Consider the following 5394-nt stretch of genomic DNA (forward strand, 5'->3'; position numbering starts at 1 on the left):
CAGGTGAGAAAAGCTGTGTAGGCTCAAGGGGTGTAGATTTAGTATGAAATGAGTCAAAAGCGTAGATAAAGTGGGTGCAGAAAAGTATTTGGAGTGTAAGAAATGAAAGGATTGTGAGAGGTTTAAGAAGCAATGGTAATTATGTTAGATGTTTTAAGTGTTTGCAGGTAAAATTGCATTGGTGCAGCTGTGCTTAAAAAACAAAATTACAATAATACAGATACAGGCATTTGTAGGTGAAATGGATGGTTTATGAAATGTCCAAGTAAGGTAGTTCTGTGCTATGTAATCAGATGCAACAATCAGGAGGTGAGTGATCTGAGGAGTAAGTGACTCACATTTGTTATTAGTTCTTCAGTTTTCTTTGTTTTGTTAGATTGGTGTGCTTCTGTTTTCCTTCTTTTTCACTTCGATTGAACGCTGATTGAACACTGCTGTTATGTGTCAATTTTATCACGGTTTGATAAAAATGCACGCTTAGATCAATAAATGCACAGCCAAATGGCTTTGCACAGCCTACACCATTGGACTTAAGTAGAAGACTATTACAAGTGAAACCAATAATTGAAATCTGTAACCACACCCCACCCCCTCAAATGCCAGGCAATAAATTACCTTAAAAACAACAACCAGGCATTCCACAAAGACTAAACTGGGTCTATATCATTCAAAACTTTAAAAAAGTACTTCAAAATCACATACTATGCAATAATGTTTCAATTTGCATTACCCAGCAGAATTAGCTTTGCATATATAGATATAGTGCAGCAGAATATATTGGTGGTTGTAGTCAATTGTAATTACCTGTAGGTGACAAGAAGAGAAGAAACGTCAATTCACAATCGATATCAGCTGAAGATAAATTAATGCTGATTGAACACTGCTGTTATGTGTCAATTTTATCACGCTTTGATAAAAATGCATGCTTAGATCAATAAATGCACAGCCAAACGGCTTTGCACAGCCTACACCATTGGACTTAAGTAGAAGACTATTACAAGTGAAACCAATAATTGAAATCTGTAACCACACCCCACCCCCTCAAATGCCAGGCAATAAATTACCTTAAAAACAACAACCAGGCATTCCACAAAGATTAAACTGGGTCTATATCATTCAAAACTTTAAAAAAGTACTTCAAAATCACATACTATGCAATAATGTTTCAATTTGCATTACCCAGCAGAATTAGCTTTGCATATATAGATATAGTGCAGCAGAATATATTGGTGGTTGTAGTCAATTGTAATTACTCAGCAGAATTAGCTTTGCATATATAGATATAGTGCAGCAGAATATATTGGTGGTTGTAGTCAATTGTAATTACCCAGCAGAATTAGCTTTGCAAATATAGATATAGTGCAGCAGAATATATTGGTGGTTTTAGTCAGTTGTAATTACCCAGCAGAATTAGCTTTGCATATATATAGTGCAGCAGAATATATTGGTGGTTGTAGTCAAATTAAGCAGACGGGAGAAGTCAGGATAGTGCGCAAGGGCATAGAAGGGAGCGGCTCAAGAAAAGAGAAGTGGAAACAGACAGCAAACTAGGCTGGAGAGAGACCTGAGACAAAGAGATCTGAATTATACGAGAGCCGACCAGGGGAAAAACAAATTATGCAGTCAAGTTTCCCACATTTGGAAAAATCACAGGAGCAGCACACCCAGAGTGCAATGAGTGAGCCTTGCCCTGGGAGAAGCACCTTCATGATCATAGTATATCACCTGGCAGGTAAGTAGGAGTTGGGCTAGAGCTGGGGAGGGTCGCTGCTCGGGCACCCCCCTGTCAAGTGAAGGAGATCCAACTGAGGCAGCACAAGGAATCTCTCGAAAGAAGAACAAGGCTAGAGGAAGATCTGAGACAAATAAATCTGACTTTTACCAGAGCTGACCAGAGGAAAGAACAAACACAGTCCCCCACTACCACAAATAATGCAGTCGAGTTTCCCACATTTGGGGAAATCATACGGGTCAGCATACCCAGAATACAATGAATGAACCTCACCCTGGGAGAACAATCTTCATGACCATGGTATCTCCTATGCAAAATAAGTATGATTTGGGATAGGGCTTGGGAGGGCCGCTGCTCAGGCACATCTCTGTCAAGTAAAGGAGATTCAACTGAGGCAGCACAAGGGAACTCTCATCTGGGGACAACAACTGCAGGGAGAACACATATTTTCAGATGAACATGGGAGGGCAGAAGGCTACCTAATACTGAAGCACCCCCAAACAACAAACCAAATGCAACAACTAGTGCAAGCATTCCTGGGGGAAGGCCTGCAGCAGATGGATTTGCATATGGTGATGTCATCCAAGCAGTGGGTCAAAGTTGGCTTCAACCCTCGTCTGCATATGAAAAGAGAAAAGGGGCGTGCAGGGCATGGCAGCATTTTTCGGAGCTTGGATGACCCCTAGTTCGCATTAAACACCTCCACCCTCCTTCGGTGTGGGGCTCATGTTGGCTATGCCCCAGCCCCGAAGCATTCAAGCTGATTTCTTGCAGCAGCTGGGCACTGTAACAGCTCCAGAGCTGCTCTGTAAGGCAAATAAAAGGGTGTGGGACCTGCAGCACTACCTGTAGTTCGCATTGTGCGTTGGAAGGCACAAAGTAAGCAGACGGGAGAAGTCAGGATAGTGCGCAAGGGCATAGAAGGGAGCAGCTCAAGAAAAGAGAAGTGGAAACAGACAGCAAACTAGGCTGGAGAGAGACCTGAGACAAAGAGATCTGAATTATACGAGAGCCGACCAGGGGAAACACAAATTATGCAGTCAAGTTTCCCACATTTGGGGAAATCGCAGGAGCAGCACACCCAGAGTGCAATGGGTGAGCCTTGCCCTGGGAGAAGCACCTTCGTGATTATAGTATCTCGCCTGGCAGGTTAGTAGGAGTTGGGCTAGAGCTGGGGAGGGTCGCTGCTCGGGCACCCCCCTGTCAAGTGAAGGAGATCCAACTGAGGCAGCACAAGGGAACTCTCGAAATAAGAACAAGGCTAGAGGAAGATCTGAGACAAAGAAATCTGACTTTTACCAGAGCTGACATCACATCACACCAGACTATCAGTAACCAGCCTTCTCCCATCCCTTACCAACCCTCCCCATCCCTCGCACCAACTCTGTCATCTTTCTCCCATGCATCTGGAGAGGAAGTCATGGCCCTCATTCGTTCCTGTCCCCTCACCACCTCCCCACTTGACCCTATCCCCTCCCGCCTCCTCTGCCACATCTCTTCTTCTGCTTGTTCCCATCTTTCCCACCTTCTCAATCTCTCCCTCTCATCAGGCACTGTCCCCTCTGCCTTCAACCACGCTCTCATCTCTCCTATTCTTAAAAAACCTACCCTTGATCCAAACACTCTCTCCAACTACCGACCCATCTCTCTTCTCCCTTTTGCCTCCAAACTCCTTGAGCGTATTGTCTACAACCGCCTTACTTCCTTTCTTTCCTCACACTCACTGCTTGACCCATTCCAGTCTGGCTTCCGTCCTCTCCACTCCACTGAAACTGCCCTTACAAAAGTATGCAATGACCTCCATGCTGCTAAATCTAAGGGACACTACTCTCTACTTATTCTACTTGATCTCTCTGCTGCTTTTGACACTGTGGACCATCCTCTCCTACTGCAAATCCTTCACTCCATTGGTCTGCGTAACACTCCCCTCTCTTGGTTGTCGTCCTACCTTTCTGACCGTTCATTCTCTGTCTCCTCTCATGACTCCACCTCCCCCTCACTTCCACTAACTGTAGGGGTACCCCAAGGTTCTGTCCTTGGTCCTCTTCTCTCTCTATACGTCCTCACTAGGTAAGCTCATTAGTTCTTTTGGTTTCCAATATCATCTCTATGCTGATGACACTCAAATCTATCTTTCCTCTCCAGACCTCTCCCCTACTCTCCTCACTCGTATCTCCAACTGTCTCTCTGCTATCTCTTCCTGGATGTCCCAGCGCTTTCTTAAACTTAACATGTCTAAGATCGAGCTGATCATCTTCCCTCCCTCCCGCATAACCTCACCTCCTACAATCTCATTATCTATTGATGGCACTACTATCTCCTCTACCCCCCAAGTGCGCTGTCTTGGAGTAATCCTTGACTCCTCCCTCTCCTTCAAACCACACATTCAGCACCTCTTACAAACCTGCCGTTTTCATCTAAAAAATATTTCCAGGATCAGACCCTTTCTGACCCAGGATGCTACTAAGACTCTTATCCACTCACTGGTCATCTCCAGACTGGACTACTGTAATCTCCTCCTGACTGGCATTCCTGACAAATACCTCTCTCCACTCCAATATATCGTCAATGCTGCTGCCCGGCTCATTTTCCTCACCAAATGCACTACGTCCACCTCTCCTCTCTTACTAGTCCTTCCCTGGCTCCCCTTCCCTTTCAGAATCCATTTCAAGCTTCTCACACTTGCTTACAAAGCCCCTAACCACTCCTCTCCCATCTACATCTCTGATCTTATCTCGCTTTACACTCCCACCCGTCCTCTTCGCTCTGCTAATGCACGCCGACTCTCCTGCCTACGGATTACTTCCTCCCACTCCTACCTCCAAGATTTTTCACGTGCTGCACCACTTCTCTGGAATTCCCTACCTCTCCCCCTCAGACTCTCCACCTCTCTACAAAACTTCAAATGGGCTCTCAAGACCCACTTCTTCACCAAACCCAGCCAAATCTCATCCTAAACCTCTGTTCCACGCTCTCTATGTACCCCATCTGTCTCACCCCTGTCTGTCTACCCCTCCCCTTTAGAATGTAAGCTCTCACGAGCAGGGCCCTCTTCCCTCATGTGCTTACTCTTTTCTTACTTTAATAATCTTCAGCTGCACCAAATCCAGCAGTCTTCTGCCACCTGATACTTATTCCAGTGTCATCTGCTGATGTAGCTATGTTTATTTACCCTGTACTTGTCCTATATTGTCATCAACTGTAAGTTGCTGTTTTCCTGTTTGATTATTTGTTTATGTACTCTGTAATTGGGTGCTGCGGAACCCTTGTGGCGCCATATAAATAAAGGATAATAATAATAATAAATAATATAATATATAGCAGTACGGTACAGTAGGCCACTGCTCTACCTACCTCTGTGTCATCAAGTATACTATCCATCCATACCTGTGGTGCATTTTAGAAAAAAAACATATCTCGGCAGAGCAATCTATAAATCCATCATTTTTCAGACAGCAACAGTGGGTATTGTAATAGTCACCCAATCCATCACTTTTATAGGGTTACATGCATCCACATGCTACAGCCTGTCTCAATAATTTTACTGTCACGGTGTGTGTGTTTGTGTTTTTATTTGGGTATTTTTTTGTTGTTGTAGAACTACAGGTACCAGCGAGCCCGTTATTTCCCCGCCTGCTGGTACTTGAGGTTCTCCAAGTACC

At 44.6% G+C, this 5394-nt stretch overlaps 3 non-coding genes across 3 annotated transcripts; all 3 read right to left on the bottom strand.

Annotated features, from left to right (window-relative positions):
• Positions 1-1577: 1577 nt before the first annotated feature.
• LOC135018247 (U1 spliceosomal RNA) lies at positions 1578-1740 on the bottom strand. Its single transcript, XR_010215966.1, has one exon. It is a non-coding gene; the product is annotated as a U1 spliceosomal RNA (small nuclear RNA).
• Positions 1741-1892: 152 nt separating this feature from the next.
• On the bottom strand, positions 1893-2056 carry LOC135018245 (U1 spliceosomal RNA). The gene has a single exon (XR_010215964.1). It is a non-coding gene; the product is annotated as a U1 spliceosomal RNA (small nuclear RNA).
• A 670-nt stretch (positions 2057-2726) lies between these two features.
• LOC135018246 (U1 spliceosomal RNA) lies at positions 2727-2889 on the bottom strand. The gene has a single exon (XR_010215965.1). It is a non-coding gene; the product is annotated as a U1 spliceosomal RNA (small nuclear RNA).
• Positions 2890-5394: the final 2505 nt, after the last annotated feature.

Source organism: Pseudophryne corroboree, unplaced genomic scaffold, assembly GCF_028390025.1.
Source record: "Pseudophryne corroboree isolate aPseCor3 unplaced genomic scaffold, aPseCor3.hap2 scaffold_3212, whole genome shotgun sequence".
NCBI lineage: Eukaryota > Metazoa > Chordata > Amphibia > Anura > Myobatrachidae > Pseudophryne > Pseudophryne corroboree.